This window comes from Macaca thibetana, chromosome 3 (genome assembly GCF_024542745.1).
Source record: "Macaca thibetana thibetana isolate TM-01 chromosome 3, ASM2454274v1, whole genome shotgun sequence".
Lineage (NCBI taxonomy): Eukaryota > Metazoa > Chordata > Mammalia > Primates > Cercopithecidae > Macaca > Macaca thibetana.
In genome coordinates, this window is record NC_065580.1 from 178,447,233 (window position 1) to 178,468,985 (window position 21,753).

Genomic DNA, 21,753 nt, shown 5'->3' on the forward strand with positions numbered 1-21,753 from the left:
TCTCTAACGATCAGTGATATTGAGTTTTATTTCATATGATTGTTGGCCACATGTATGTCTTCTTTTGAAAGGTGGTGTTCATATCCTTTGCCCACTTTTTAATTAAGTTGTTGGTTCCTTTTTCTTGTAAAATTGTTTCAGTTGTTATAGTTCTCCATTGCTCATTGATGTCAGGTTTGTTGAAGATTAGATAGTTGTAGGTGTGTGGTCTTACTACTGAGTTCTCTATTCAGTTCCATGGGTCTATATGTCTGTTTGATATAGTTTGGCTGTGTCCACACCCAAATCACATCTTAACTTGTAGCTCCCATAATTCCCACGTGTTGTGGGAGGGACCCAGTAAGAGATAATTGAATCGTGGGAGCGGTTTCCCCCAAACTGTTGTTGTGTTACTAAATAAGTCTGCTGAGAGCTGATGGTTTTATAAGGGGAAACACCTTTTGCTTGGTTCTCTTTCTGTTTCTTTCCTGCTGCCATGTAAGATGTGCCTTTCACTTTTCATCATGATTGTGAAGTCACCCCAGCCACACGGAACCATGAGTCCACTAAACCTCTTTTTTTTTATAAATCACCCAATCCCAGTTACGTCTTTATCAGCAGCATCAAAACGGACTAATATACTCTTTTTGTACCAGTACCATGCTGTTTTGGTTACTGTAGCCCTGTCAAATAGTTTGAAGTTGGGTCACATCATGTCTCCAGCTTTATTCTTTTTGCTTCCAATTGCCTTGGCTATTCAGGCCCTTTTATGGTTCCATATGAATTTTAAAATAGGTTTTTTCTAGTTGTGGGAGGAATGTCAATAGTAGTTTATAATAGACATAGCATTGAATCTGTAAATTGCTTTGGGTAGTATGGCCATTTTAACAATATTGATCCTCCTATTCATGAGCATGAAATATTTTTTAATTTGTTGGTGTCATCTCTGATTTCTTCTAGTAGTGGTTTGTAATTTTCCTTGTAGAGACCTTCACCTCCCTAATTGGCTGCATTCCTACATATTTTATTCATTTTCTGACAATTGTTAATGGGAGTTCATTCATGATTTGGCTCTAAGCTTGACTGTTGTTGGTGTATAGGAACGCTAGTGATTTGTGCACACTGATTTTGTATCCTGAGACTGCTGAAGTTGCCTAACAACTAAAGAAACTTTTGGGCTGAAACTCCGGGGTTTTCTAGATATGGAATCATGTCATCTGCAAACAGAGACAGTTTGACTTCCTCTTTTCCTTTTTGAATACCCTTCATTTCTTTTTTCTTGTCTGATCTCTCTGGCCAGAACTTTCAAAACCGTGTTGAATAGGAATGGTGAGAGAGGACATCCTTGTCATGTGCCAGCTTTCAAGGGGAATGCTTCCAGCATTTGCCCAATCAGTATGATTTTGGCTGAGGTTTGTCATAGATGGCTCTTATTATTTTGTGATATGTTCCTTCAATATTTAGTTTATTGAGAATTTTTAACATGAATAGATATTGAATTGTATCAAAAGCCTTTTCTCCATCTATTGGGACAACTGTGTGGTTTTTGTCTTTGGTTCTGTTTATGTGATGAATCACGTTTATTGATTTGTGTATGTTGAACCAAACTTCCATCCCAAGGATAAAGCCTATTTGATCGTAGTGGATATGCTTTTTAACGGTGCTGCTAAATTAAGTTTGCCAGTATTTTGTTGAGGATTTTTGCATTGATTTTCATCAAGGATATTAGTCCAAATATATTTTTGTTGCTGTATCTCTGCCAGGTTTTGGTATCAGAAAGTTGCTGGTCTCATAGAATAAGTTAGAGAGAAGTCCCCCATCCTTCTCAATTTTTTTGGAATAGTTTCAGTATTAATGGTACCAGCAGTCTTTATAATTTAGAAGAGTTATAGGTTCAAAGCAAAATAATTGAGAGGACAGTACAGACATTTTTATATACCATCTGCCAATAAAAATGCATAGCCTCCCACATTATCAAAACCCATTCCCCCAAGTCCATGGTTTACATTAGACTTTACTCTTTTTGCTACACATTTTACAGGTTTGATCAGGTATATAATAACATGTATCCATCATTATGGTATAATAGAGAATATTCTCACTGCTTTACATATTCTCTGTATTCTGCCTATCCATCCCTCCTTCCTCTCTGAACTCTGGAAATCATTGATTTTTTTCTACTGTCTATTTATAGTTTTTCCTTTTCCAATGTCTGACAGAACTATACAATATACAGCCTTTTCAGATTGGCTTCTTTCACTTTGTAATATACAGTTAAGTTTCTTCCATGTCTGTTTATGGTTTGATAGTCCATTTCTCTTTAATGCTGAATAATATTGCATTGTCTGGATATACTACGGTTTATACATTCACCTACTGAGGAATATCTTGTTTACTTCCGATTTTTGACGACTAAAAATATAGCTGCTAGGCCAGGCATGGTGGCTCATGCCTGTAATCCTAGCACTTTGGGAGGCCAAGGTGGGCAGATATCAAGGTCAGGAGATTGAGACCATCCTGGCTAACATGGTGAAACCCTGTCTCTACTAAAAATACAAAAAAATTAGCCAGGCATGGTGGCAGGCACCTGTAGTCCCAGCTACTTGGGAGGCTGAGGCAGGAGAAAGGCATGAACCCAGGAGGCAGAGCTTGCAGTGAGCCGAGATCATGCCACTGCACTCCAGCCTGGGCAACAGAGCAAGAGTCTGTCTTAAAAAAAAAAAATATATATATATATATATATAGAGAGAGAGAGAGAGAGAGAGAGAGAGATGCTATAAACGTCCATGTGCAGGTTTTTATATGGACATTAAGTTTTTATTCTTTTGGATAAATACCAAAAAACACAATTGCTGGTATCTATTATTGTCTTAATTTGTATTTCTCTTATGACATATGATGCAGAGTATCTTTTCAAATGCTGTTTTGACATACATTTATCTTTTTTACTTAAGTGTCTGTTAAGATCTTTGGCCAATTTTTAAATTAGGCTTAATTTTTTATTGGGTTTTAAGGGGTTTTTTGGGTATATTTTGAATAAAAATTATTTATCAGATACATCTTTTGCAAATTATTTTTCCCCAGCATATTGCTTGCCTTCTCCATCTCTTGGCATTATGTTTTGCAGAACAGAAGCTTTTAATTTTAATAAACTTCAGCTGATCAAGTTTTTCTTTCCTTCATCATGTCTTTCCTGTTGTAGCTCAAAAGTCATCACCATACCCAAAGTCATGTAGGTTTCCTCCTATGTCCTCATATAGGAGTTTCATTGTTTAAATTTTATATTTAGGTCTAAGATCCATTTTGAGTTAATTTCGGTGAAACATGTAAGAAGGCTTAGTCTGTTTTGTGCTGCTATAAAAGAGTAGTTGAGATGAGTAATTTAAAAATAACAGAAATTTTTTCTCTTAGTTCTGGATGCTGGGGAATCCAAGACCAAGATGCCATCAGGTTAGGGCCTGGTCTCTGATTCCAAGATGGCTCCTTGAATGGTGCATCCTCTGGAGGAGAGGAACTCTATGTTTTCACATGGCAAAAGAGCAGAAGAGAGAGAACCCACTTTCACAGTCTGTTTCTGAAACGTTTCTTTATGAGGCCAGAGTCCTCATGACCTAAACCTCTCTCTTTAGGCCCCACTTCTCAACTTTGTTGCATTCGAGATTGTTTCCAACACAGGCACTTCTGAGGACACATTCAAACCATAGCATTCCACCCATGGCCCCAAAATTCATGTTCTTCTCACATGCAAAATACATATATTCCATCCTAATAACCCTAAAAGTCTTAACTTGTTTCAGCCTCAATTCTAAGGTGTAAGTTCAAAGTCTCATCTAAATCACATATGCATGAGTCTCAAGGCATTTATCCTCAGGCAAATGTCCCTCTAGCTATCAGCCTGAGAAATCAAACAGGTATTCCCAAAATAGAATGATGGGACAGCCACAGGATAAACATTCGCATTACAAAAGGGAATATTAGGAAACAAGGAAAAAGAAACAGGTCTTAAATAAATCCAAACCCAACAAGTTAAACAACATTAACTCTTAAGGTTTCAAAATAATTTTGACTTCATGTCTTACCTTCCGGATATCCTGGAGTGGGGGTCTCAGCCCCATGACATTGCTGAATGCAACCCACACAGCTCTCTTAAGATTGCCTTTGGGTGCTTGAGGTTTCCCAGGCTGGCACTGCAGGTTGGTGCCTCTGCAGTTCTGCGGTCTCAGGAGCAGCTCTTCTCCCATACCTCCACTAGGCATTGCCCTAAGAGGAACTCTCTGCAGTAGTTCCTCAGAGTGCCACTGGGCATTGCCCTAGCAGGAGCTCTGTGTGGCATTCTTTGAAATCTACACAAAGAGACCCAAGTCACTACAGCTCTTACACTTGGTGAGCCTGAAGCATTAGCACAACATGGTTGTGGAAATCATCCCACATAGGCCTGCTTGAGCCGCAGCTGGGGTAACCAAGGAGGCTGAACCAGAATATGGGAAGCGGAAACGCCAGACAACCCTACGCAGGGAATTCCAATGTCCGAGAGGTACCCTGGCCCTGTCCCCTTAAACTGTTCTATATTCAAAGCCCTAGCATACTGGATCTGATGAGAGGAACAGCCTTGAAAATTTCTGAAACACCTTTGGTGTCATTCTTCCATTTTCTAGATGAATAATATCTGGCTTCCATTTGTCTATACTCATCTCCTTATCAAAATGACGTTTGGCCCCACGCTTGTGTTTTCCCTTGAACAAGCTTTTTATCGTCATCTGGGCTGGTGGAGAATTTTCCAAATCTTTATGTTCTGTTTCTCTTTTAATTTTAGGTTCCATTTTTAAATAATTCATTTTTTTCTTACATTTTACTAAAAGCAGTTAAGAGAAGCCACACAATTTCATCAATATTTTGCTTAGATATATCTTCCACCAGATATCCTAGTTCACGGTTCTTAAATTCTGCCTTCCATAAAGCCCTAGGGCATGAATACAATCTGGCTAAATTGTTTGCCATTTTATAACAAGGATGGCCTTTCCTCCAAGTTCCCAATAAAATAGTCTTCGTATCCATCTGAGATGTCATCAGAAGGGCCTTAACTGTCCATCTTTCTACTGAAATTCTGTTCATGACCATTCAGATAAATTCTATGACTTAAGCTCTATCTACAGCTCTTCATTTCTTCTGAGCCCTCACCAAAGTTGCTCTTAATTCTCTTTTACAGCAATCTTCACAGCAATTGATGCTTTGTCCAGTCTTTCTACCAAGTTCCATCAGCTTCTACTAAGTTTCCATATATTTATGAAATTATTTCCATATTTTTAGGTATTTTTATAGTGACACCTCGTTTCTCTTATACCCATTTCTGTGTTTGTTTTCTTGTACTTTAAAAAAATTATCACAGATTGGGTAATTTATAAAGAACAGAAATTTATTTTCTCACAGTTTGGGGGGCTGGAAAGTCCAAAGCATTGTCACCTACTGTCTTGCAAGGACCTTCATGCTTCATCCTTACTGCGCATAAGACAGAAGGGCAAGAGGGACAAGCATTATCGCAGAAGAACAAAAGAGAGAACCCACTTCTGAAACCACCTTTGCTAAAAATCATGTTAGTGGGAAAATTTGAGAGTGAAACGGATCTGAGCTAACTCACCCCACCTCTTACCTTTCCCTTATTTATTCCTGGACTATTGGCCAAGCTAACTTTGGAAGACATTTGAGCTGTAGTTTAAATGATAATAGGCCTTTCCCCAAAACTCAAACGGTTTTGTAAAGCTAATGAGAGGCCAGGGGGCTGTGGGGAGGAGTGGCACCTGGGTCCTGCTAAGGCACAGAAATAAACAATTGTCAGCCATTATTCTGGAGGTTATAAGAATGCAACTTCCCCAATTATTCCTGCAAATAACATCACTATTGTAGAACCTAAGGTGGGTCTTTTGGATTATCTTTTCAGGGTTTTTGCATAACTGAAGCCCATGGCTCCACTTGGACTCACCAACCCTGCTTCTGTGGCCACACCCAAGAGCAATTTAGCCCACAAGAGGACAGCGTAGACCCACTATGATTTCATCTCTGCCCCAGCCAATCAGCAGCAAGCACCTGCTACCTGGCTACTCCTACTACTTCTGCCAAATTGGCTTTGATAAACTCCTAATCTATGAGCTTTGAGAAAGATCATTTGAGTATGAACTCCATTTCTCACATGGTGTGGCTGGCCTTGTGTCTATTTTACTCTTTCTCTACTATAGTGACATAGTCTTTTTTTATGCAGCAGACACGGAATACCCCTTGGGCAGTTACATTTCTGCCAGACCTTACAATGGCATTAGTGCATTTATGAGGATGGAGGCCTCATGACCTAAACACTTGCCATTAGGTCCCACCTTCCAACACTGTTGCACTGGAGATTAAGTACTCACATTCAAATCATAGTAGTAGACGTCTAGATTAATTTTCCCTTTTTTTTTTTTTTTTTTTGCATGTGGATGCCTGATTGTTCCAACACTATCTGTTTCTTCTCTTTTCTTTTGTTTTGTTACAGGAAAGGCATCTAGACCCAGACCCCAAGAGAGGGTTCTTGTATCTTATGCAAGAAAGAATTCAGGTGAGTCCACAGTGCAAAGCAAAAGCAAATTTATTATAAAGAACATAAAGTGGTGAAAGTACAGCTACTCCAGAGACAGAGTAAGGCATTCCCAAAGTCAGAGGAAGAACGCATCCACCTTAAATACAATAATAGATTATATATCGAATAAAAAAAAGATCATGGAGAGATGTGCTCGGCTACAAGGGTTTGTGAGATAAAGGGTTCATTTTCTTTTTTTTTTTTTTTTTTGAGACGAAGTCTCACTCTGTCGCCCAGTCTGGAGTGCAGTGGCGCAATCTTCGCTCACTGCAACATCTGCCTGCTGAGTTTAAGTGATTCTCCTGGCTCAGTCTCCCAACTAGCTGGGATTACAGGTAAGCACCACCATGCCTAGCTAATTTTTGTATTTTTTGTAGAGATGGGATTTCACCATGTTGGCCAGGCTGGTCTCGAACTCCTGACCTCAGGTAATCCACCCACCTTGGCCTCCCAAAGTACTGGGATTACAGACATGAGCCAAGGCAACCACTCAATTTTCTTTATTACTACATTTTGCAAGAAGTGATACTATCTTTAAAGCAAAATTAGGAGTGCTTCTGTTCTCAAGATATCGGGATATCTGTACACTCTGTTTAGTAAACATTATCGGTCTTCTCCTTTAACCATAAACATCTAGAAGCTAGAAATATCTAAGTTTCTGGGAAGGCAGCCCAGCAAGTCTCAGCCTCATTTTCCTAGCCCTAACTTAATGTGGAGTCACTCTGGTTCAAACATTTCTGACAATTTTGCCTCTTCTAAGATTTTTTAATTTTGCTTTTTCTAAGATTAGTTGACTCAATTTATGTGAGTTTATTCTTGGATTCTCCATTTTGTTCCAATAATCTTTTGTCTATTCTTCCACCAATACCACATTTGTCTTCTTTACTGTAGCCTTATTATTTCTTATAATTTTGACAAATATTTTTCAACACTTACTGTGAGATGGACATTATAATAGGAGTTTGTGGTAACACTAGAGGCAAAATCAGACAAGCACTTTGAACTCATGGATATAAAAATTCAGTTTGGAAAATAGATATTAATCAACAAATCTTACAAGTGAAGTAAAAAACCTCACATTGAAGAAGCCCTTCCCAAAGGTTGTGGGAGTGGGGAAGGGAAAAACTACATTATTCAAATATTTGAGTTAGTTATTATTAACCAAAGAGCAAAATGAAGAATATTTTTAACAATGTATAAGAGAATGATGTGTATAAAATTAGAAATAATTTCTAGACAGCACATGTTCAGCCTTTGTGTAGGAGGAAGCATGATGTAATTGAGGAACAAATGGAAAACCTGGGCAAGTCAATGGGCTACAGAGGGCAAGGTAAAATTGAACACACAATCTAGTTGTAAGTAGACAGTGACCAGAGCATGAGAACTTTGTATTCATGTTAAGGACTTTTATATTTTTATTAAAAGCTTTTTATATTTATACTAAGGATCAATGGTAAGCTACTTTGAAGTTTTAAGCAAGGTGTGGGCACAAGGATGAGGTGAACTTGAACATATTGTTCCCTTTAAAAATATCTCTATGATATAAGCTTTCAAAGGAGTGCTTGAAGGTGAGAGCAAGAAGAGATGTTTGGAAAGAGCTAAGAGGTTACTGTAGTAGTTCAAATGGGAGATTATGACAATGTATAGAACAGAATGGTGGTGAAAAGAGAAAAGTGAGTAGATCAAAGACATGGTAAGAAGGTCGACCAGGTAGAGATATGCAAAGGATTGTGGGGTAAAGTGGATTCCAGATGTTTAATTTATATGGCTGCTTAAATGGTGGTGACACCAGGAGGAGGATAAAGGTTAAAGGCAATATAATGGTTGTGATTTCTGTCATCTTAAATTTGAGAAAATCTTGAGAAATTTAAGGACGCCAAGCTATCTTTGGAAATAGAGGAATAAAGAAATAAAAACAAAATACTGGGAGACTGAGGCAGGCAGATCACTTGAGGCTAGGAGTTCAAGACCAGCCTGGCCAACATGGTGAAACCTCATCTCTACAAAATATGAAAATTAGCCAGGCATGGTGGCAGGCACCTGGAATCCCAGCTATTCTGGTGGTTGAGGCAGGAGAATCGCTTGAACCTGGGAGGCAGAAGTTCCAGTGAGCTGAGATCGCACCTCTGCACTCTAGCCTGGGCGACAGAGCAAGACTCTGTCTCAAAAAAAAAAAAAAAAAAAAAAAAGAAAAAAAAAATACTCTTAATAAGCTAGGGAAATAGTTCTTTGTAGATAATTGTGATTACATTCCCATTGGGCCTAGATGGAGATAACAATAAATAATAAATAAATGTGAATACTGATAAGTAAGAATCTATAAATAGTGGACACCGTTCTAAGAAGAGAGACAATTATGCTTATGAAATGATTAGTAGGCATGGCTTTGCAGAAATAGGGGACAATTTATCTTGAAAGGACCAGTTAAAGTCAGCATTTGTTAAGAATTCAATACAATGCCTGGTTATTATTCTATAGAGAATCGAGTCATAATGTTTGTTAAACAATGGAGGGAAAAATATCAGATTAGTATTTAACAGAGATAATTGTACCTATAGTGTAAAATAACAGTCCCTAAACTGTGGACTGTAGACCTGTGAGTATCTGAAAACTTTCAAAGGATCTACAAGGTCAAAACTACTCTAAGATGTTTCTTGCCTTTTTCACTGTGTTTATATTTGCAGTAATGTTGCAGCAGCGATGATGAATAAAACTGCTTATGCCTTAACATGAATCAAAGCAGTTGCACTAAATTATATGAGTATTCATTATATTCTTCCTCATTACAAATGCTTAGTAAGAAAAAACAAAGAAAATCTGCCGTTTTACTTGCAAAGTTCCTAGAAGCGGCAGAAATATATTATTAATTTTATTTAATCTCAACTTTGGGTACACATCTTTGAATGTTACATATCACAAAATGAGAAGTATGCATAAAGTACATGTTGCAGACCAAAATATCACTTTTGTATTGAGAAAAAGCACCCGTATATAACTTTTTAGTTATGAGATGGATTGGCTGCTTGTGCAGGAAAGAGAGAATACATATAGCAGATCTGACTACCTTTCCTTAGAAAGGCCTGCTCGCAATGCTGGCCCTTGGATGACATCTGGGAGCTTGAATTTAGGGTATGTTCCCACCATCCCCCAAATCTTTGCATAAATAATGTGATTTATGCTGTACTCCTGATTTTACTCTGGGCATCTGGAATTTTGATACATGCTAGGCAGAAGTTGCCCACATAACTAGCTCCCAATAAAAACCTCAGGTGTTGAGACTGAATGAGCTTTTCTGGTAGGAACAACACTTCCCACATGTCACAACTCATTACTGGAGGACTTAAGTACATCCTGGAAGCTTGTGCCTGGTCTCCAGACTTTGCTTCTTGAGCCTTTCTGCTTGGCTGACTTTGCTTTGTTTCCTTTTGCTAGGATGCATCTTAGCATTGAATATGACTATATACTAATTTCCGTAAATCGCGAACTTAGGAGTAGTCTTAGGGACTCCTGACACTTTACTGTTTTTATAAAATACCCTTTACTAGAAAGAATGACGATAAACTATGATAATTCAAATATGGCTATTCTGAAGAACATTTTCTCAAAAATAAGTGATACTATGACTTTGAAGTAAACAACTTGAAGTATTTGTTGCTAATAATAACATTTGAGCTTTCAAGTTAAAAACAATTGGAAAATTGGTATTCACCACCAAGAACTTGACATTTCTCATACTTAATACTTTTCTGATCATATTGTTATTGAACTTTATACAAATGAACCTGATTTTGATATCGTATAATAAAACATTTCAGTATTTGGGATATCTACACAACTCGGAAACAGTATTTTCTAAATACCCATGTATAATGCAGAAAATTCACAAGCAGGTAAGAGTCAAAGCACAGATATATCAAGAGATCCAACAGATTTTAATGTAAGAGGGTAAACGTTTGTTGATCTGGTTTCTAATTCCACATTGCAAACAATTATTAGCAATCTACCACTTACTGAATTTTTATGTTATATCAAAGAAGAATATTGACAGTTATCTGTAAAGGATATTAAAAAAGAAAAACAGTTTTCAAACTATGTATTTGTGTGGAGCAATATATGATATCCTGAAGTGGAACACAGCAGCATATATAAGAATCCATTTGTCTTCTATTATATAGGTAAGTAAAAATGTTAAAGTAATACCGCACTTCTCCTCATGTTTTATATTAAACATAGTTATTTTATAAAAATATGCTACCATGTTTATATGTAATGGAATTGTAATGTATATTTTAAGATAAATTAATACAAATATACGTTTCTTAGTTATTCTTTCTAATGCAGCATATATCAGTGGGTGGAATCTACATTTAAAAAGCTCTTTGAGGTCTTTAATAGCTTATAAGAGTATAAATGAGTCCTGAGACCAAAAAGATGAGAATTATTGGTAACAAAGACTAGAAATACTGGTATCTGGGAGGGAAGTTAAAGGACTATTACAGTATTCCCAATGGTGACAAAGAGGAATTTAAATTAGGGAACCATAATAAGCTAGGAAAGAAAAACTGATTTAGAAAATTTCATAGTTAAAAATAACCAACCTAGATAACTGAATAAATGTCAGAGTAGAAGAAAAGGGAAAAGTTGAACAAGGCCAAGGTTGTGAGTCTGTGTGATGAAATGGATTTCATCAGCATTTTATGTAACAAAGAGAGACGTGTAAGGTCAAAACAAGGAACTATTAATGGATAACAGAATGTATGGAGTCACTGTACATTCTTTCTAAATACTTTAATCACAGAACTTGGAAACTTTGTCATTGTTCTCTATTTCAAAGATTGATTTTTTATTACAGCCATAAGTCACCAACTTTTATAATTATATTAGGTAAATTATCATTGCAAGGGTAAGCAGAAAGTTTGAACAAAATGGTTATGTATGACTGACTATATTACTTACTGCTCTGGAGCTTGGACTCCCAATCCAGTCAATCATTAAAGTTAGTTCCCTTCTGGTAAATATTATTGGTGGTTTTTTGGTTATTTTTAGAAATAACTGGCGATACATCATCAATGAAACACTGTTGATTATGATTGATTAACACTTGTAGCTCAAGACAATTCTAACCATAGGAATTAAATATTTTTCTATCTATGGAAACAAGACTTTCTCAAAGCCCAGTTTTATTTTTTAAGTCCAAATGGCTGAAAGATATTTGTACATAAAATTGTATCAATAAATATGAACAGACCTGGGTAATTTTTGGAGTGTCAGGATCAGAAATAATCTCTTTTAAGAAACATCAGTGATGGAGGATTTTTGGGGGGTTGCTTCAACAGCCGGAGACCTCTGCTGCCAGCGGTGCCCCTGCCCAGGCCTCCCATTGCTCCAGGAGCAGGAGGGAGGGTTACAGTGTTATAGCCCTTTTCACACCTGTGGGTCCCAAGTTCTTGTCCTGTACCCAAGAAGAATGAGCTTATGTGGACAACTGGAGGACGAGCAAGGCAAAGAGTTTTATTGAGCAGTGGAACAGCTCTCAGTACAGAGGGGAGCTAAAGTGGCAGCCCCCTAGCTGAAGACAGGTGGCCCTCCCCCTGAAGGCAGGGACCCCTAAGTGTGACTGAGTACAGGGTTTTTATGGGCTCAGAATCAGGGAGTGCATGGTGATTGGTTTGTAAGCAAAAATGACTAAAAAAATGTACCACTCAAAGATGGGCATGGCAATGTAGAAACCCAATTAGGGAAGGATAGGTGTACGTAAAATAGGTGAAGGGAGGGGATAAATCAGAGGAAAGTGTGCCAAATGGGAAGAGAGATTCTCAATTCAGTCCATGGATTTTTTTTTCTATAACAAATGATGGGGCCCTGTCCCTATCTGCCTAGGAATTTGTGTTACTATCTTCCTTAAAGTTCACATGTACTTTGAAGCTAAAACAAATGGGCCCAGTATAGATATTTTGTCTATATGCCTACCAATCTTGTCATCTTGATTGATGTATAAAATTAAAAGGATTGGGAGGGAGTAGGTTGCTAGAAATATGAAACATCAATAAATTAAAATATACTGCTTTAATATAAACTTTATGGAATGCCATTAGCATTTCTATCATTATCCAATAAAACTGTCATCTTAAATATTGTATCTTTGGAATAATAATTAAAAACTAATATAGTAGGCAGTTCAAAATGTATTTTTCTAATTTCTGTGTAACATGATATAGTGGATCATGTAACATTATTACAGATTATTATTGCAATTTAAAGTAAACAAACCCTTAAAACAATTGCTGATTGTGTGTGCACACTGGTACATACACAGACAGTCGTGCCTCCTTATTCATATATGTTCCAAGACCTCCAGTGGATACCTGAAACTAAGGATAGTACTGAACCATATATATATACTATGCACTCATTTATTTTTTTCTTCTTCATAGTTTCAGGGATAAAAGATTTGTTCTTACCATAGGTGCTAGCAACCTCTGCATACAATTTTTTTCTTTCCTTATTAAGAACTTTCACCTTTTCACTTAAAGAAAGCACTTTAGGGCTTCTCTTTGACATATCCAGATGCTGGCGTCACTACTCTTGTGTTTAGGGGGTCATTAGTAAGTAAAATAAGGGTGACTTGAACATGAGCACTGACATACCAGTTGATCTGATCACCAAGATGGCTACCAGGAGACTAATGGGTGGGTAGCGTGAGCAATGTGGACATGCTGGACATAGGAATGACTCACCTCCCCAGCAAGACAGAACAGGAAAATACAAGACTTCATCACAATACTCGTAACAGCAGCAATTGAAAATTTTATACATTGTTTAGTCCTGGAATTTTCCGTTTAATATTTTTGAACCAGGGTTAACACCAAGTAACTGAAACTTCAGAAAGTGAAATAGCCAATAAGGAGCAACTCCCATTTCTCTGTTCTAAATGCCATTTTCTAATGCCTGCATTTCAGGGATAAAAATTCAGTCATTAAAATCATATACACACCTTAAAACATTAATATAGTGATGACATATTTCAGTCGTATAGTCATCAGCATTTTAAATAAATACTAGCATAAAACATAAAACACACATCAAATTCCATGTAAAAATCAAGGTCTGCAAAATTAGGGAAGTGGTGAATTTTCTCTTTAGAAGTAAATTTCTAACATTATATATATTACTGATGAGTAAGCCAACCTCAGAATCCCAGAATTACTTATTACCTAATAATTGAGAAAACATAAAATTATATTCTTGGCACAAAGACGTTGTGTTTAATCTGAAGTGAACTTCAGCTGCTACAGCAATGCTTCTCAACTTTACTCTGAGAAAATTAAATACTTTACAGAGTCATTAGTGAGTATAAACAGGCATTCAACTTTTTCAAATTACTGAAGATTGTTAGATGCTAACCGACATAAACCTAACTCAAACTAATTTAGGGAGAAAAATAAAGAACATTTCTTCAGAGAATTCAGTGAAAATATAACAACCAAAATACAGATGGCAGAGATGAAACGAACTTATGAACAACTGGACCAAGGACAAGAATGCTATCAGAACTCTCTTGGTACTAATTTATTTTATTTCAATATGCTGGCCTTACCGTCTTTCACTTTAAAGCTGTTTTCCCTAAATAGCAGGAAATACAACCAGCGAGCGTGCCAATGTTTTTATGACTTAACACCTTTTGTCACCATGAAGAAATTGCTTTTTTTCTAGGTTAGCATTTGAAAAATCTCAGGCAAGACCCCTGACTCAGGTAATTTGGCTGGTGCCCACTTTCAGATTCACCAAATGTGATACGATATTCTCTCATTAGCCTCAGTTGGATCATGGAGTAAGAGACACACTTACATTTCAAGGAGCTTTTCCCAGAGGTAGTAGCATTGAGGGTCCATTAATGTAAATTAGAGGCCGTTGCAGAGAAGAGGGGAAAAAATATTTGTCTTGAAGCCATTAAAATAGATATTTACTATTCCTATATTTTTCTAATGTTTCAGAGACTTGGGCAAAATTATGTTGACACAGGCTGTCACACACCAGACATTTCTCTGGGTTTATTATGATCTGCTTTTTCAAAGATCTATCATCTTAAAATAATAGCTCTTTGAAATTCCAAGGTATAACTTATGTGCGTTCCATGAACTAGTTTGCTCAGTGTTCAAATAAAACCCACAATATCTTCCTTTACTTTTTAAGTACTCTTTGACGATATCGCCCCTTTCTGACAATTTCCAAAGCAATAGTTATGGCATCATTTCTTGCCAAAAGCCTCCCTATCTGCCAGAAGAATGAATGTAGCTGCTAAAGTTTTTTAACATTATTGCAAAACTTGTCGTAGTCTGTGTAGAGGATGCCATATCTGTCCCATAATGTCACATCTACCATCTCAGGCAAAGCTGCTTTGCACCAAAGTTGGTAATGCCCATCACTGTCAATATCTAATGCCGGAAAGGTGAGGATTATTCTTAGTAGTAGAACACTAGAAGAACTTTGTTTGACCTTAGCAGATAGAGAAAGAGGGCATGGGAAACAAAGCAAGTACCAGGAAAAATTCTTAGGAAAACAAAAATTCGTTTAAGAAATGACAAATATAAAGCAAACTAACTGAGATATTTTGTAACTGCCAATATATAGCATGAGAAAGTAGAAAGTACCTTCAGGACTCTATGACTTCAGAAACGAATTGCATTTTCATAATTCTAATGAGTTAAGTGATAATTTTTATTTTATTCCCAAACACTATCTCACAAAGCACAAAGATTTAAAATTAACATAGAAAATAGGTATTAATTACTTTTAAATGTAAAATAATGGCATAAATGATGGAAAATGGATGGCAGCTGGTAGAAAGAACATGAGAATAGGAGTCAAAATTTGTTCATCTAACATAATTAAAAGTTGTAATATTATGTAGAAAATAAAAATACATATATTTACATAGAGTCTGGAGAAAAGAATATGGAGAAGACGTACAGTTTAATTGTATTTAGTTTCTGATATTTCCCAACAGGCAGGTAGAATATATTGTTCAAAGAGAATACACAAAAAAACTTAATCTGAAGCAATTAATTAAAGATACTGTGATAACAAAAGGCTGAGTTGCTGAATTTGATAATTACTAGGAGCAGGAGCAGAGAATTGCTTGAGTATGAGTCTGTCTCTCAGTGTGTAGATTGTTTTTTGCACAGTGTGTTTTATTTATGCACATTTCTATATTGTAAAATATAATTTAAAATTTTATGGTATAATTTACCATCAGTGGGTTTCAGCATTAAATAAACATGGCAGCAAGATAATGCAACTGCCCCATTAACTTAGTGGATGTGCATGAACTTGCTTGAAGTCCAGATCAGCAAAATCCAGGTTTATTCAAGAACCTTTGTTACACACACCTGGGAAAAGAGAGACTTTCTTTGTAAGCCTTCTAATTTCTTTACTTGCCTTGAACATTGATACTGCTGATGAAACTCACTTTCTTCAATTATTTGGTATCATTTATTAGTCCCTTATTTTATGCCAACATATTCCCAATTATATAATTCATATTTTATTTCATCCCCAGAGCAAAGCTTTGCATCCTTCCAGTGCAGAAATCAAGGTCAATATTTACTTATTTCTCTAACAAGTAGTATATGCCCTTGCAAATAAAAGACAATAGCCATCTGTGGAATGTGATGGTGAAATCCAGAGAACTAGACAAAAAATGCAATTACAGAATAATTTACATTTTCTGGCATGTTTTTATTGAAAGAATGAAATACCATTTTCATATAGAAAAAAGCTAGGAAGCTTTTGGCATTCTTGCAATCCATTCTTGATTTGTTAAATATCTTCACCAGGAAAAAAATAAATAAAAATAGACATTAAGAATATAATGAAGAGAAGGGGAGGAAGAGGAGAGAATTTTAAAAGAGGAGGTGAAGTGGAAGGAGAGTAGATAAGGCACAAGAAAGCAGGAGTGAGCAGTGTCAAGAGATTCGGAGAAATGGGTTACTTACCATTATATCAATACCCACTCAACACTGATCTCTCCCTCTGGAATCATTATTACAACATACTTAACCATGCAGAAGAGTTATATCATCCCCCAGACTTGATTTTGCTTCATTCCTACATGCCGTATTTAACCACCTTATAACTTTGTTTAATGGTAATTTTCAGAATTGTAGGACAGAAACATCATCCAAAATTCTATGCTATAGTACTACAACAAGGCCAACATAAACCTTCGATCTAGAGACTGGAATGGTTTTAAATATCAAAAGGAAATCAAGGATCACAGAGAAATCAACAACAGTGAGCTTCAGAGTCAGTGAGGGAGAGGTGCAGTCATGAATAAAAGCAACTTTGGAGCCCTTTTTTTCCTTTGATCTCCTCCCCTCCAATTTCTGACTACAGAAACATATATATATGTATAGCCATTTATGCTGCCTGTGGAGCTCTAATGACTGCTCTGCTTAGGCATCCTAGTGAGCTGGAGGTAAAAAATAATGACTGTCGGGCAGAAGATGTCATCCAGAAGGTCAAAGACTGCAGCTTGCAAGGTTCTGCATAGGAATGAAATGCCATCCAGTCTAGCTGCTGAGGTGCATTTAATCTGGCACCAAAGTAGTTTGTCTCTAAGCAGCTTCTGCTGAAGTAAAGAAGTGCACATTACGGTGCTCATGACCGAGATAGGTTCAAAGGGTCGGTGATCAAATTGCAGTTACAAACTTCCCATGAATTCCCAGCTCTTGAAAACAAAACTACAGACTATGAATGGCAAGTTAATTCTATTTGTTTTGTTTTTACAAAGCCATAAACAATGGTAGAATATGTTAATGTATTATCTTCCACGTTTATATATCATGTTATTAAAATGGCAGTGTTTACAACACTTAAAATTTCTCCAACTTAAATCTAAGTGAAGGAATGCATAATGAAATCAGAATGAGTGGGGTTTACACACTGATTGCCTTATGGATTTTGGTATTCTTTTTATATTAACTATACTTAATTGAAAACTACTATGTCTTAATTTGTTTTCTATTGCTATAAGTGAATACTCACGGCTGAGTAACTTATAAAGAAAATAAATACATTTCTCACAGTTCTGGATGCTGAGAAGTCCAAGATCGAGGGGCTGTATCTGATGAGAACCTTCTTGCTAATGGTGACTCTGCAGAGTCCCTGGGTGGTGCAGGACATTGCATGGCAAGAACAGCTCACAAGAAATGTCCAAACTTGCTTACCCATTTTCATGATAACTCACCCACTCCCTCAGTACCCAGTAATCCATGAATGGATTAACCCATTTATGAGAGCAGAGCCCTCAAGACTCATTGCCTCCTAAAAGTTCCATCTCTCAGCACTATGCACTGGGGACCAATTTATAACACATGAACTTTGGGGAACAAATTCAAAACATAGCATAATATAAAACAGGTTTCTTTGTTTAGTTGACTTAGATGAGAATTCACAAATCTACTGTTATGAGATATTGATCATTAGTTTATGTACATCTAATATGAGCTATCAATTTCTTTTTAAGATATGAGAACGTCTCTTAAGGGCAAAAATTAAAAAGCCTCATCCACGTATTAGTTCTCTCCTTTGGTCACATAAACAATGGCTCTCTTATCTACTCCTTAGCCTCTAGCTGCTATTGGCACATGCAAATAATTGCTGTTTCAGTGTTACAGTTAGGACCGTCAGTGGACAAGCTTAAAGATGAAGAGTAAAGAGATAAAGTAATTGACTATACATGTGTCTATTTGAGTAGAAGTAATGCCCTTTAATGGCATCATTTCTAAATAATGTTAGTAAAGTCGAAGAGAGAGAAAAATTGTGATTACCTAGTTTTTTTGAAAATTTTTGTATATGTATCAGCTTTATTGATTTCAATGATTGAGAAGCACTACCTGTCTTTTGTAAAATCAGAAATAAAATTATTTAGGAATGTGTGTAATAATAGGAATAAAAATAATAAAAGGATACAATATGTGACATTTATTAAGTGCACACAATATCCCACCCATTCCTAAGTGTTTTACTTGTATTCACATTTAATTCTACCAATGATCCTGTAAGATAGATACAATTATTAGACCCATTTATAGATGAAAAAAGTGAGGCTTATAAAACCTAAGATTAAATAACTTGCCAAAGATACCTCTGGGAGTGACTACTGAGCCAGGCTATTTAATTCTGCAGTTAACTACTTTCCTTAGCAGTGATCTTAAGCCTATCACAATATTGCCACAGAGATGACACCTGTAGCCCTTTGTTAAGCCTGTTATGTATCATTTCATCTTTTATAATTTATATGTTGTCACAAATTAACATATTAAGAAAATAGGCATGTGCTTTGTCAATCTAGACAAAATATGATCGCAATATTACAGATTGACATATCTATTTCAATATGTGAAGTCAAAGTCTATCATTTCACTGAGCATATAAAAATTCCAGTAATGTATGAAGGCCCAATAATTCATTTAAATTAAATCCCATAGATGAGTATTTAGGCTGTTTTTGATCTTTTGCCTTTTATACATGATGTTTTATTTATTTAAAAAGACTACATACATATATATTTATGCACTTGTGTATTCATTTACAAGCCACACAACTTTTCCCGGGTTGCAATTCTAGCATCTATTATTAAATGTTTCAAAATGTGATTGCTCTATGTTCTATAACTAATATTTCTCATGAATAACTACTATGCGATGATTTCTTCAGCTCTTTTAGTTCAGATTATATCCTTTTATGATTGTTATGAACTAAGTTGTGTCCTTCCCCAAATTCATAGGTTGAAGTCCTAACCCACAATGTGACTGTTTTTGGAAACAGGGACTTGAAGGAATTAATTAAGTTTAAATGGGGTCACAAGGGGTAGACCCTCATCCAATAGGACTAGTGTCCTTATCAGAAAAAGGAAAAAAAAAAAAACAGACATCGGGAGTACATACACAGAGAAAGACCAAGTGAGAACACGGTGAGAAGGTGGCCACTGCAAGTCAGGGATGAAGCCCTCACCCAGAATCCAACCTTGCCATCACCTTGACCTTGGACACCCAACCTCAAGAACTGTGAGGCAATACATTTGTCTAAGCTACTCAGTCTAAGGTATTCTGTTACGGCATCCTTAGAAGATGAATATAAGTGACTTAGGTCCTTTCTGATAAATATTCCATGTTTAATATGTCTTATATTTTCCCATTTCTTTTCCAAAAGGTGATCTCACATACTGGGAAATGAGAAATAAAAACTTACACAATTTGTTTCCCACAAGAAAATGATGGGGCCTCTTGACCTGCTATCTATCTGGCTTTGATTTTGAGTGGTCCGCTGAATTCACTTCTTACCCCGGTAACTGCTGAGGTTCAGCAGCTGCCTGTCCTCATTTGGGGATGTGGCTAATTGTCCAAAATTTCACTGTCTAGAGTGGACAAGGTATCTTCCCTTTCAGTGTTGTCTGTACCTCCAGGTCTCCTGATCCTTTGTGGGAACTTCCGGATCCTAGATTTGGTTGAGTCAGACCTGCTGCTCCAGGCTACTGTTTCAAATCACCTGTTCTCTAACTCTGTTGTATTGCTTCTGGGCCATATTTTTCGAGAGGTGTGGTCTATTCTTAGGGAATCTGGTTACCAGTTCTGAATTCCTTATGTTTCTTCTTGCAAATATAGCAGTTTCTAGCATATCTATACCTTTGAGTTTTTACTTATTGTTGGGCTAGAGTAAGACACAGTTGTGTATCTCCCCTTTTATCTTCTTATCTCGTGTCCTTGTCACTTATCCTGAGCAGAAAGGGGAAGATTTTGCAATTCTTTCTGTGTGCCTGAAGCAGCCCTATACCATTTTCTACGTTCTTTTTATGATATGACTTATAGTAAAATTTTATGACTCTGTCTTTCAGACCTTTTTTTGATGAGAGCTAAAATAATTTATTAAAACATACTACTTTTCTGCCTTTAAAAAAAAAAACTGACTTTAAGGATTATTTTTGTTGTTGATGATGACACAAACCAACAGAAAAAAAAAAAAAAACCTTAATGTGTGTGTATTAAAGATTGACTAAGCACTTACTTCTTTTTGAATTCTTACTGCAATAATCCCAAACTCTCCTGAAGCAAGTAAATTAGTCTAAAGGAATAGAAAAAGAGAAGAGTGAGAAATTGTATACTAATACAGAGCAAATTTAGAAGCACATTTTAAATTGTCTAAAGATACTATCTTTACAACACATGAATTTCTCAACATTGACTTTATAAGTGAATGAAATAATAGTTCAATTCCTAGGGAGATTATTAGAAAACATTGAGAAATTCTTTTAAATCCACTAAAAAATACTTAACTGAAATTTTTCTGATTGCTAAAAAGGAGAAGTGACCATAAGAGTGAGTAAAAGGGTCATCTGGGAAGTCTCTGCTGAAGAAATGAAAATCAAAGAGGCAACAACTCTTAGGGAGAGTGAGGAATTGGTGGGCATAAAGAATAGCAGTGTCCAGGAGGGAGCATGCCCCTTGGAAAGGAGGAAGGGAAGAGGGCAAGGGTAATGCATAAAAGAGAAAATAGCACCCAATTAACTCTTCAGCAAGAGGTGGGACTTTTCTAGGAGAGCTAATATGGCGTCAATAGAAACAATAATGTGAGCACAGGGATGGTGTGTGGAGACATCTTCTAGATTATTTGGTGAATGCCAGGAAATGGCCATAGCTGGGAACAGAGATGGGGGGCAGTGGAAAACACTATCATAATCCTTGGCTCTGCTTTGATGCATTGTACCCCACAGAGATTCATGCCAAGGTGTTAGGTAATGAAGTGCTATTGAAACCGGAAGGGTTCCCTTGTCCCCCTCTCAGGGTGTGTGATGGGGGTGTGTCTCCTTTATTCACTGCTCAAACCTCTAGGGAGAGCATGTGGACAGGCAGGCTGTGGGGCTCCGATCCCACGGCAGTGTCTAGGTGTGAATGTTTGCAGCTCCTGAAGCCCCAGTGGGCATGTGTTCTTTTCGTTTAGCCTCCATAGGCGGGTTACCTTAGTGCAATTAGACTGCCTTCCTTATCACAAGGACAGAGGGCTCTCTCTATCTCAGGGGTTCTTGCCTTGGTGTACCAGAATAATCGGATAACACATGGGCTTGGAGAATGTGTGCAAGTTTTATGGAGTGGAAGTAGCTCTCAGCA

General features: G+C 36.7%; 1 long non-coding RNA gene across 2 annotated transcripts in view; it reads left to right on the forward strand.

Annotated features, from left to right (window-relative positions):
* Positions 1-21,753, forward strand: part of LOC126949616 (uncharacterized) — a 76,963-nt gene that overhangs the window by 37,091 nt on the left and 18,119 nt on the right. For both annotated transcript variants that reach the window (XR_007723864.1, XR_007723865.1), the window contains exon 2: positions 6,503-6,565. This is a non-coding gene — a long non-coding RNA (uncharacterized LOC126949616). The remainder of the gene's footprint in view (positions 1-6,502; positions 6,566-21,753) is intronic.